Genomic DNA, 12665 nt, shown 5'->3' with positions numbered 1-12665 from the left:
CAGATAGATAGATATAGATAGATTTGGGAGAGATGAGATAGATAGATAGATAGATAGATAGATAGATAGATAGATAGATAGACAGACAGACAGACAGACAGAGACAGACAGATGTGGGAGACATAATAGATAGATAGATAGATAGATAGATAGATAGATAGATAGATAGATAGATAGATAGATAGATAGATAGATAGATAGATAGATGATAGATAGATAGATAGATTACATAATAGATGATAGAAATGATAGATAGATAGATAGATAGATAGATAGATAGATAGATGATGATAGATAGATAGATAGATAGATAGATAGATAGATAGATAGATAGATAGATAGATAGATAGATAGATAGATAGATGATCGTTCCCTCCTTTATGCTGATCTCAGAAAGTTCCCGTGTCTGCCTGGCATTTAGGACGCTTGGCGCCCTGTTGACCTTGCTGCCACTCTTGCCCGCCTGGCATGACGAAGTGGGCTATGTCTCGATCGAGCTTCTTGATTCTACGAAACCGTGGGGTTTGTTGGAAGGCTCTGCCCTAGCGTGGGAAAGTTAGCTATTTTCTCCCCAGTGGAGGTTCAAGACAGACAGACAGACGAGAGAGAGAGAGAGAGAGAGAGAGAGAGAGAGAGAGAGAGAGAGAGAGAGAGAGAGAGAGAGAGAGAGAGAGAGAGAGAGAGAGAGAGAGAGAGAGAGAGAGAGAGAGAGAGAGAGAGAGAGAGAGAGAGAGAGAGAGAGAGAGAGAGAGAGAGAGAGCAAAGTAAATGGGGTTGCAGGAAAGAGAAGGGCAGAAACCTGGGTGCCAGGGGAAGAGAGAGCGCAAAAGCTCTCCCAGAAAGATGCCCTCGGGGGCCCCGGCACAGCCAAGGGGGCTCTAGGGAGCCGTCCACTTACCCCACGGCTTGGACACCCCCCCTCCCCCGTCTTTCTGGGGAGGCTAGCCGGCGAGGCAGAGCTGCATGATGTGGGTTCGAATCCGAGCCCCCTCCTTCCTCGCCTCTGGGGGTGTTGCAGAGGGCCTGCCTGGTTAAGTCTCCTCTCTTGTGCCGCTCAGAGGTGCCTCCATGGCCCCGGGACAGGGCAGGATCTGGGCCTCCTCCTCCTCCTCCTCCTCCTCCTGGTCGGTGGAGCTGCTCCAGTGGGCCCTCCTCGCCCGCTGGAGGGGAGGGGAGGCAGGACAGAGCCCTCCTCCCCTGCCCACCCCCCACCCCCATGCGCTCCGTCACTCACTGGCAGCCTGGCCATGGGTTGCCGGAGCATCCAATGGTAGCCAGGCCTCTCCCACTGGCCCCAGAAGCCCTTCGGCCAGCTGAGCCAGCGAGGAGGAGGAGGAGGAGGAGGAGGGCTGCGGCAGAGACCCAGAGGAGTGTCAGCCCCACGTCACCAGCAGAGGACGGGAGGAGGAGAAGCGTCTGCGTGCCTGAGTTTCCCTTCCTTTCCTCCTTCCTCCATTCCCTTCCTTTCGCTCTGCCTTCCTGACTTTTTCCCATCCCTTCCTTCCCCTTCCTGTCTCCCCTCCTTCCTCTTCCTTTCCTGTCTTTCTTTTTCCTCTCACCCTTCCTTCCTTTCACTCTTTCCTCTCTTTCCCTTCCCCCTTCTGTCTCTTTCTTTCCCCTTTCCCCTGTTTTCATTTCCTCTCTTTCTTCCTTCATCCCCCCCCTTCTTTTTTCTCTTTCCCTTTCTTCCTCGTTGCTTTCCTTTCTTCCCCTTCATCCTTCCTTGATCTCCTTTTTCCCTTTGTTCCTTTCACGCCTTCTTCTTGTCCTTTCTCTTCCTCCATCCTTCCTTCTTCTCTCTCTCCCTTCCTTCCTCTTTCTTCCTTCTTTTCCTTTCTTTCTCAATCTTTCTTCTTTCTCTGACCCTTCCTTCCTCTTCCTTTCATTCCCCTCACCCTTCCTCTTTCCTTCCCCTTTCTCCTTCCTTCCCCTTTTTCCTTTCCTCTCTTTCTTCCTCGTCCTCCCTTCCTCCTCCCTTCTTTTTTCTCTTTCCTTTTACTTTCCTTTCTTCCCCTTCATCCTTCCTTGATCTCTCCTTCCCTTCATTCCTTCACTCTGCCTTTTCCCTCACCCTTCCTTTCTTTCTCCCGTCCTCTATTTCTTCCCATTTCCTTCCTTCCTTTCTCCTTCTTTCTTTCACTCACCCTTCCTTCCTCTTTCTCTCTTCCTTATTTTTCTTTCCCTTCACCCTTCCTCCCTCTCTCCCTGCTGTCTCTTTCCTTCCACTTTCTTTCTTTCCCTGCCTTCCTTTCATCCTTCCTTTCCTTCTATCTCTTTCTTCATCTTCCTTTTCTCTCTCCCTCTCCCTCCCTCCCTCCCTCCCTCCCTCTCCCTCTCCCTCCCTCTCTCCCTCCCTCCCTCTCTCCCTCTCTCCCTGTCCCTCCCTCTCTCCCTCCCTCTCTCTCCCTGTCCCTCTCTCCCTCCCTCCCTCTCTCCCTGTCTCTCTCTCCCCCCCTCTCTCCCTCCCTCTCTCTCCCTCTCTCCCTGTCCCTCTCTCCCTCTCTCTCCCTCCCTCCCCCCCTCTCTCTCCCTTCCAACTTTGGTCTCCAGAACTGGTTAGGAGCATAGAGTAACTCTTACAGCTGCTGCTCGTAATAATAGTAACCTGATGTGGCTCTGACTCAGTTTCCCTCAATGTCTTGGCTTGGAAGCTCGAAATTGCCCTACGTAAGGGTCCACAGACCCCCCAACCGGGAATTCATTACAGGCAGGTAAAGCGAAATACATCAAGATTCAGGGTAAATACGGTGCTACCTGCAACCCGTGTTAAAAGAAACCAAGGTTGCGCTTGAATTACACGTAAGTCACCAAGCAGGATTTGGGCCATGAAATAAGACTTTTCTTTCCTTCCTTCCTTCCTTCCTTCCTTCCTTCCTTCCTTCCTTCCTTCCTTCTTTTTCCTCCCTCCCTTTCTCTCTGTGCCTCTCTTTTCCTTCCTTCCTCTTTCCCCCATCATCTTCCTTCCTTCCTTCCTCCTTTCCTTATTTTTCCTTCTTCCTTTTTTCCTTCCTTCTTTATCCTCCCTTCTTTCGTTCCTCTTTTCCTTCCTTCCTTCCTTCCCTCTTTTACCTCATATATCTTCCTTCCTTCCTCCCTCTTCCTTATTTATTTTCCTTTTTTCCTTCCTTCCTTCCTTCCTCCTTTTTCCTCCCTCCCTCCCTTTCTTTCTGTTCCTCATTTCTTTCCTTCCTTCCTTCCCTTCTTTTCCCATATATCTTCCCTCCTTCTTTTCCCTCATATCATCTTCCTTCCTTCCTTCCCTTCCTTTCCCTTCCCTCTCTCCTTCTTTTCCCTCATATCTTCCTTCCTTCCTTCCTTCCTTCCTTCCTCCCTTCCCTTCCTTCTCAAGAAAATCCTACTGACTACCCAAGGCTTACTTCTGAACAAAGTCCTATCAAAACAAACTTCTTTCTTGGCCGAGAGAAAGACTTTTCGCTCTTCGCAATTCGGCTAGCCACGGCTGACCCCTTTTCCAGCCTTCCTCCACGTGGACCGCCACCGCACGCCAGGAAGGAAGTCTTAGCGTTTATCGGCGAGATAAAGCGCCCAGCTGTAAGTGACATAATAGTTTCGAGATATTCTTCCTGTCTGGAATTCAGGAGCACAAAACAGCTGCTGCTTTAGGCAAGATGACTAACCACCTTGAACCCTTAGGAGTCTGGGAAGATAACTCTCACGGAGATTTCGCTCCTACTTTTATTTTATTTGCTTACTAAATTTCTATTTCGCCCATCTCACCATCTCTGGGCGGTTTGCAACCGCACAATCTAACAATATAAGCGCCCGAATACAGGTAGTTCTCGACTTAGGACCACAACTGACCGGAGAATTTCCGTTGCTAAGCAAGACACTTGTTGAATTTGACGGGTTCACGCAGGAAAAGCTGGCTCATTGGTGCCACCTACTGCTCACGTGGAGTCTTGCAACCCTGGTCCACTAAAGAAAGTTTATTTTTATTGCTATTCTTTTTCACCTTAGGTAAAGGTTCCCCCACACATGCGTGCTAGTCGTTTCCGACTCTAAAGGCCGGTGCTCATCTCCGTTTCAAAGCCGAAGAGCCGGCGCTTGTCCGAGGACGTCTCCGTGGTCACGTGGCCGGCATGACTAGACACCAAAGGCGCACGGAACGCTGTTGCCTTCCCACCGGAGCGGTCCCTATTTTTCTACTTGCATTTTTTACGTGCTTTTGAACTGCTAGGTTTGCAGAAGCTGGGATGAGTAACAGGCGCTTATGCGGCACTCGGGATTCGACCCGCCAAACTGCCGACCTTCTGATCGACAAGCTCGGAGTCCTAACCCACTGAGCCACCGCGTCCCTCATTTTTCACCTTAGATCCCTGCTTATTTTTAATGTGATATCACGTATTTTAAACTAAAGCTAGTCCTCACAAGCACAATTAGCTCCAAAGTCTTGTTGCTAAGTGAGACACTCGTTAAGTGAGTTTTTCAGTGCCGTTGAGACTTCAAATGGTCAGTAAATGAAACACAGATATAGCTAACCCTTACCGTGTTTCCCCCCAAATAAGTCTGGGTGTTGCATTAATTTTTGCTCCAAAAGACACATTACAGCTTGTTTTTCGGTTAGGTCTTATTTTCAGGGAAATACAGTATTAAACGCGTCCATCTGCCCTGAGGATCTTAACTAGGGCTTATTGTTGAAGTAGGTCTTATCTCACGAGCATCCTGGGGGAAAAAAATCAAGCTAGGCCTTATTTTCCAGTTGGGTTTCATTTTGGGGGAGTCACGGTAGTAGTTAAAAAGTTTCCAATAATTTCTCAAAAGCCTTTTGACTTTTATAAAAAAAAAAAAGCCAAACCAGGGTTAAAACGGGTTTAAAAATAGGTTAAAGTGGGTTAAAAGTAGGTTAAAGCGCAAGGTGAAAAGGGGTTAAAGAGTTAAAATAAGAATAGAATAGAATAAAATAAAATAACACGACTTGGGGAGGAGCTCTTTCGCAGCCTTTGCCCCCCGTTCACCGTCTTGTAAAACTTATTATTAATTGGTAGTACTTAAGTGAGGGACGCGGTGGCTCAGTGGGTTAGGACGCTGAGCTTGTCGATCAGAAGGTCGGCAGTTTGGCGGGTCAAATCCTGAGTGCCGCGTAGCAGAGTGAGCGCCTGTTACGCGTCCCAGCTTCTGCCAACCTAGCAGTTCGAAAGCACGTAAAAATGCAAGTAGAAAAATAGGGACCGCTCCGGTGGGAAGGGAACAGCGCTCCGTGCCCCTTTGGCGTCCAGTCATGCCGGCCACATGACCACGGAGACGTCCTCGGACAAGCGCTGGCTCTTCGGCTTTGAAACGGAGATGAGCACCGGCCCCTAGAGTCGGAAACGACTAGCACGCATGTGCGGGGGAACCTTTACCTTTACCTTTTTACTTAAGTGAGTTCTTAACCCACCCTCAATTCTAGCTACCCCACTAAGCTTTTCTGACACTTCAAAACTACTTTTTTTTCCCCCGCCCGTCCCTCTGACTATTCCCAGCTACTGTGATAAGATTATCTACAAATATCACCACACTGCAGCCTGAGCACCAGCTATAGAAAAGGGCTGTGATGTTTGTTAACTTTTTTTTTTAAAAAAGCAACAACTCTAGTCATCGTTATCTCTTAGAGAAAAGATCAGAAGAGATTCCAGGAAATTTTCTGAGACACCAGTTGGTTAATCCTAATCGAGCAGTGGATTAGAGTTAGGGGTCCTCTCGCTCCTCCCCGGGCTTGGTCGGTGTGTGATGGATTATGTGTTCCCGAAGGAAGAAAAGAAGGGGCTTTGAAGGCTTTTTATAAGATGAAATGAGAGGAAAGGATCACACAAGGACTGGCAGGTTAATCTGATGTGTCTGCGAAAAAATAAAATAAAATAAAATAAAATAAAATCAGAGCTTCCATCTTTCAACATCCAAATCTTTTTAATGGGCTTAAGGACTTAAACCAGATCGGTTTAGGTTTAACTGCCAACAATTCCTGAAGGTTTCGGGGTGGAAAAGGAAAGATACAAGCTTGAAAACACACTCTCGAAACTTTCCAAAGCTTCAACAAACTATGAAATATGAATTTGCTAGATTAATAGGAGAATTAATCCTACTTTCCTTTGGGGAGTGAACCGTTTTATGAATCCTCTCCCCATTTCCTGGACACCCCTGTGGTCTTTTAAAGCCATTGTGGATTGTATAAACCATCATGCCAGGTTTATACCCCACCCTGGATATATAGACAAGGGGTGACCTAGGACACTTAGCAGAAAAGCTCCATTGAGGTACACGTTACACTAGTAGAATTTTTAATCTCTTGGCTGTTTTTAAAGACAACACAGAAGCCCGATATATACTGCTCAAAAAAATAAAGGGAACACTTAAACAACACAATGTACTGTATTTAATAGTAGGATGTCTTATCTTGTGTTCGCTTTATTTTTTTGAGCAGTATATATATATATACATTTTCTTATCTCGGTGGCTTCTGCTGGCTTCTGGACAATCTAATCGTTCAACTTTTCAACTTGGCCTGTTTTTAATTGTTTGTTTTTCAATAGGGCACCCTTATATATATATATATATATATATATATATATATATATATATATATATATATATATATATATATATATATATATATATATATATATATATATATACATATTTATTGTGTGTGTGTGTGTGTGTCTTGAGTGTTTTGAGCACCTCGTCGACCCAAATATGGGCAAAATCTTTTGCTTGTATCAACCCAAACTAGGGCCATCCACAGACAATTGTTTGCATTAAATAAATTTAATTTAAATTTAATATTTGTCAGCAATCTAATTTACATATAAAAAGGTTCCCCCGCACACGTGTGCTAGTCGTTTCCGACTCTAGGGGCCGGTGCTCATCTCCGTTTCAAAGCCAAAGAGCCAGTGCTTGTCCGAGGACGTCTCCGTGGTCATGTGGCCGGCATGACTAGACGCCAAAGGTGCACGGAATGCTGTTCCCTTCCCACCGGAGTGGTCCCTATTTTTCTACTTGCATTTTTTTACATGCTTTCGAACTGCTAGGTTGGCAGAAGCTGGGACGAGTAACAGGCGCTCACTCTGCTACGCAGCACTCGGGATTCGACCCGCCAAACTGCCGACATTATAATATAATAATATAATATAATATAATATAATATAATATAATATAATATAATATAATATAATATAATATAATATAATATAATATAATATAATATAATATAATATAATATAATAATATAATATAATAATATAATAAATATAATATAATATAATATAATATAATATAATATAATATAATATAATATAATATAATATAATATAATATAATATAATATAATATAATATAATAATATAATATAATATAATATAATATAATATAATAATATAATATAATTAATATAATAATATTACATTACATTATATATGCATCACAGCCCAAAGCACGACTTTGGCGTTAAATTTAGCCCTGGGTGCAATCAGTTGTCAAGCGCACAAAGACACACCAAAGGCAAAGCCATCCCAATTAATCATCATCATCATCATCATCATCAAATTTTAAGTACATTTGCGTGTCAGTCCTGATCTGGAATAAGGTACAAAATTCAGCCTGCTGGCTTTGCATGTCCATTCCAGTCCCCCAGGGCTTTTTTTCTCATAGAACGCTGAGAACGGAGTTCCGGCACCTTTTTTGGATGGAACCTTGTAGGGTAGGCAAGGCGGGTTGTATGACATGTGTGAGTTCCGGCACCTTTTTCTTTTACAAAAAAAGCACTGCCTAAAACTGAGAGGTTTAAAAAGGCGAGGCAGCAGCTGGTAAAACAGACCTCGGAGGTCCATTAAAAATTGCTGGCTGAAGTAGCCAGTCTGGGCTATTGTCTAACTAAAGGTTATAGTGACATGAAAATGATCAATATCAGATTTCATTGTGTATTCTTATTTTGTCTCTGAAGAGCTGGGACGCCATTTTCCAAACCTGCCCATCTGTGATTTCTCCCACCCCAGGTAGGATACAACCTGGGTTTAGTTTTTGTAAATCAGTTCTTTCTTTTGTTTGAAAGCCTGCTTTGCAGCTAGTCCTCCATTTACGACATTTCGTTTAGTGATCATTCAAAGTTACAACGGCACTGAAGGTTGCAGCCTCTCCGTAGTCACGTACTCAGAATTCAAACACTTGGCAACTGACTTGTACTTAATGACAGTTGCCCTGTCCTGTGGGTCATATGAATCCCCTTTTGCAACTTTGGGGGCAAAGTTGGTGGGGGCTCGTAAGTGGACGACTACCTGTATTTTCGGCAAGCTGTTTATTTGTTATTAACGAGGAGGGGGTAGAGGGGTAAATGAGAAAACAGGGCTGAGGACCTCATTGTGCAAATGTCTCATCTGCTGAGGTCGCATTCCCAGAACCTGGGGACACCCCCACCCCCCCGAATAGGTGAGGTCATTGCTTACCTGTTGCCACCCCACCTCTTCAACCAATGCTGCAGACGTGACAGTACGTTAAAATATTGCAGTGGCTTCCTTTTTCTGAAAAGGTGCAAGCAGCGCAGAGGCATCGCAGAGTTTGTAGGCAGAAGGTCAAGAAAAATGGAGCCTCTCTGCCTTTTAGGTCTGAAAACATTGTTTTTGTGCTAAAGTCCTAGGGTAGCTTCCGACCTCAGAGCAGAGCCAGTTCCCTGCAAGGCAGCGTCCGACATTCAGGTTTCATATGACCGAAAGAATACGCCAAGAGCAGAGTTTGAGAGTCTTACTTCTGAATTACAGGGGAAAATCTCCGCCTAGGCTTGTGTTACTTTCTTTTCTGCCTGGGTATTCATAGGAAGAGGGGGGGGGAAAATAATAATAATAATCAGCTTATAAGAAGAACTAGTTTTAAGAGGGGCAGGAAAGAAATCTCGAGAAAGCAAGCTAAATTAAATTGCACTCATCCTGGACTTTGCTTCGATTGACGACTTCAAATCAAACATGTTTAAAAAAAAAAAGAAAAAGATTAATAAACCTGTTTGTTGGAACTCTCGGCTTCCTCAAGAAATCGGATTGCCCTTTTGAGCAGTCGCAGCAGCTGTTGCCGTCCCGGGTCTGTTGGCGATTGCCTTTCTGCTCATCCGAAATCCAGGCGAGGCCGGCAAACACTGGGCAGATCTATGGAAGAAACAGCACAGGTGACTTCCCTTCCATGTTACCTTCACCTGCCGGGAGGAACCTGTCTCTGACTCAGCTGCCCCAGGGCCAAGATCCACCCTTTGCAAAGCCGGGACTCTTATTTCATGTCAGCTTTTCGCTCTGCCGTCACCGGGACCCCTTCGTGCAGGAAAGGAAAAAAACCCGGCTCACTATTGCCGTCTAGTGCTCACTTGGAGTCTTGCAGTCTAGATCTGGTTTTTTTTAAAAAGTTGATCGGCGTTGCCGTTAATTTTTAATCTTACACACCCTTTTGTGCTTTGAACGCTGTCAGCCGCAGGCAGTCCTTGACTTACGGCCACGATCGAGCCCAGAGACATTGAGTTTTGCCCCATTGTACAAGCTTGTCTTACCGCAGTTGTTTGGTTACTCACAGGATTGTTAAGTAGGCTTGTCAGTACGTCAATCAATCAATCAATCAGAATAGAGCTGGAAAGGGACCTTGGAGGTCATGTAGTCCGACCCCCTGCTCAGGCAGGAAACCCTATACTGGCTGTCCAGTCTCTTCTTAAAAATCTCCAGTGATGAAGCATCCACAACTCCTGGTGGCAAGCTGTTCCACTGGTCCTCACCGTTAGGAAGTTTCTCCTTAGTTCCAGGTAGCTTCTCTCCTTGATTAGTTTCCATCCGTTGTTTCTTGTCCTGCTTTCAGGTGCTTTGGAGAATAGCTTGACTTCCTCTTCTTTGGGGCAGCCCCTCAAATGCTGGAATACTGCTATCATGTCTCCCCTAATCTCTGGATTAGCCAAACCCAATTCCTGCAGTCGTATATTTTTATCTCCAGGACCTTAATCATCTTAGTTGGCTTTTCTTTGCACTTTTTCCAAAGTCTGAACATCTTTTTTTGCAATGGTGACCAAAACCCAGGGGTGGCCTTACTAAGGCTTTATAAAGCGGTGCTAAAACTTCACGTGATTTGGGTTCTCTGCCTCTTGTTTTATACAACCAAGGATTGTGTTAGCTTTTTTTGGCTGCTGCCGCACACGGCTGGCTCATGTTTTAAGTCAGGGGTCTTCAAACTTGGCCCTTTTATGACTTGTGGACTTCAACTCCCAGAATTCCTCAGCCAGCATGCCTGGCTGAGGAATTCTGGGAGTTGAAGTCCACAAGTCATAAAAGGGCCAAGTTTGAAGACCCCTGTTTTAAGTGATCATTTTTTTTTTATTTTTTTTTTAATTTTAATTCCATTTATATCCCGCCCTTCTCCGAAGACTCATGAACCCGGGACACTGCAACCATCATGAATATGTGTCAGTTGCCAAGTGTCCGAATTTTGATCAAATGACCGGCGGATGCTGCAATGGTCAGAAGTCTGAAAACGGTCGTAAGTCACTTTTTTCGGTGCTGTTATGACTTTTGAGCGGTCACTAAACGAACAGTTGTTAAGTCAAAGATTACCTGTACATGGCATTTGGGGAGTAGCATAGAATAGAGCTGGAAGGGACCTCGGAGGTCTTCTAGTCCAGCCCCCTGCTCAAGCAGGAGAACCTATACCATCTCAGACAGGTGATTGTACAGTCTCTTCTTTAAAATCTCCAGTGATGGAGCGCCCACGATTTCTGGTGGCAAGCTGTTCCACTGGTTGATTGTCCTCACTGTCACTCTCCTTGATGAGTTTCCATCCGTTGCTTCTTGTCCTGCCTTGAGGTGCTTTGGAGAAGAGCTTGACTCCCTCTTCTTTGGGGCAGCCCCTGAGATACTGGAAGACTGCTATCAAGTCTGCCCTATTTCTTCTTTTCTTTAGACTAGCCAAACCCAAGTCCCGCAGCCATTCTTCGTACTCTCTCAAGTTTAACTTTAATAGGAGTGGGGGGCTCTTGAGTTGAAACCCACACCTCTTTTAAGAGCTGGCGTCCACCTGTCTTAAACTTGCAAAGGTTGAGAAGAACTATAGCAAAAGAATGGAAACCTGACATGTCAAGGGTATAAAAGTAAAATGTGACATACTCTCATCTGCTTAGAGGTGGGGATGTTTAGAGTCAGAGTGAAGAGCAGACAGAGGAATTCGGAAATAGGAGAAGTTGCCAAAAATAATTCTGCTCTCATCCAACACAGCCTTAATTAGTTAAATCTGACTTGGTTCCCGAGATCTCCACAAAGCAGAAAGTTGAAGTCTGAGGTGGTCCAGAAAACGATCCACTTTTTCTAACCAACACCGCAGACTCAGGATGAGGGACGGTTAGGTTTTAACGCCAAAGAGAGCCTGCGTTTCAGGCTGTCTTGTTTCTAAATTTAAGTCTTTCTCCTAAAGGAAAGTTGAGGAGCTGGTGACGTAATGATTTTCTTCTGAATCAAGGACTTCCTCCAGACTTCCTCAATTGGAAATACAGCCGTGATCTTGTAATGCCAAGCTCTGAAGAAGTACGGGGAAGTCTTCTCTTGCCAAAATAAGTGTCAACGCTGCCAACATCGGATGTTTTTGCATTGACAATAGTTGGAAATGTAGCCACCTTTTCCCTTTTAGAGTTAGATGATGCTGGGAGGGGGGGGGAATGTGAATGAGAGTCTAGCTAGACATAACAACACTAAACTTAGCATGAGAATCAAGGTTACTGAGCCCAGAGCTGATAAAGAATTGGTGGGCTGGAGGGCTGGAGAGCTGGAGAGGAACCCCGTGCTTCAAGCTGATTGGGGAATGTGATTTATGACCGTTAATTGGAGGAGGGAATTGTGCTTTGATACTATGTGCCCAGAGGAGGGGAATTCAGCTTTTGACTTCGTAAGTGCCGATATTCTGCTACTCGAATAAAAGATCCTTTAAGGTAAATAAAGTTTACCTCGAAGTTCTTTTGAAGAGTTTCATCTGTGGGAACCACGGCAATACGTTTTAAAGACTTTTCGAGGATTTGATGTTTTGCTTTTTTCTTAGAGGGCATTCCCAAAAGAAATTTGGTTGCAAATATCTCAACCCGCCCTCCCCTGCTAGTTGGTGAATGATGGGAGTTGCAGTCCAACCAACTTGGGGATTATTAAGGGTGGGATAGACAGCCTCTGGAGAGAGCCAGACTCAGAGCCAGCCACGTGGCTGGAATTCACATAAACGAGAGCAAAAACGTTGACCGTTTTGCACGAACCGTGTGCAATCTGGAAATCCCCCTGGAATTAATTTTAGGGATTTCTGCAGAAAGGCAAAGACATCTGAGGTCTGCCACAAAAGCCAGGGGTGCAAAACATCTGTTCTTGCACAATGCTTATCATTTCCGCCCTGAAAAAAAGGATTTTGTTTTTTTAAAAAAAAAATAAGTTAGATCAACTAAGCACATGTCTCGGTTTCTGTCAGCCCCAAATGACGAAAGTTTTCCGGTAATGTTTCAGGATCTTTCATAAAAATGTGTCATGCTATTAATAATATGTTTTTTTTGGGGGGGGAAGGAAAGAGTCAAATCTGGTTTCACTTACAGGAAGACAAAGGGCCAGGGCGCCCCCTGCTGGTGACTGGGAGGTGGTGCAGGAAGGTTCTCCTGACCTAAGGTAAAGGTAAAGGTTCCCCCGCACATG

The 12665-nt window shown here is 44.9% G+C and overlaps 1 protein-coding gene across 1 annotated transcript in view; it reads right to left on the bottom strand.

Moving 5' to 3' along the window:
* Positions 1-1068, bottom strand: part of ARHGEF10L (Rho guanine nucleotide exchange factor 10 like) — a 64590-nt gene extending 63522 nt beyond the window's left edge. Inside the window, exon 1 of the mRNA XM_081341475.1 lies at positions 899-1068. The gene's annotated coding sequence lies outside the window, so the exon portion shown is untranslated. The remainder of the gene's footprint in view (positions 1-898) is intronic.
* Positions 1069-12665: the final 11597 nt, after the last annotated feature.

This window comes from Vipera berus, assembly GCF_964194415.1.
Source record: "Vipera berus genome assembly, chromosome: 17".
NCBI lineage: Eukaryota > Metazoa > Chordata > Lepidosauria > Squamata > Viperidae > Vipera > Vipera berus.
The sequence above is the reverse complement of the archived record's forward strand: the minus strand, read 5'-3'. Positions and strand labels throughout refer to the sequence as shown.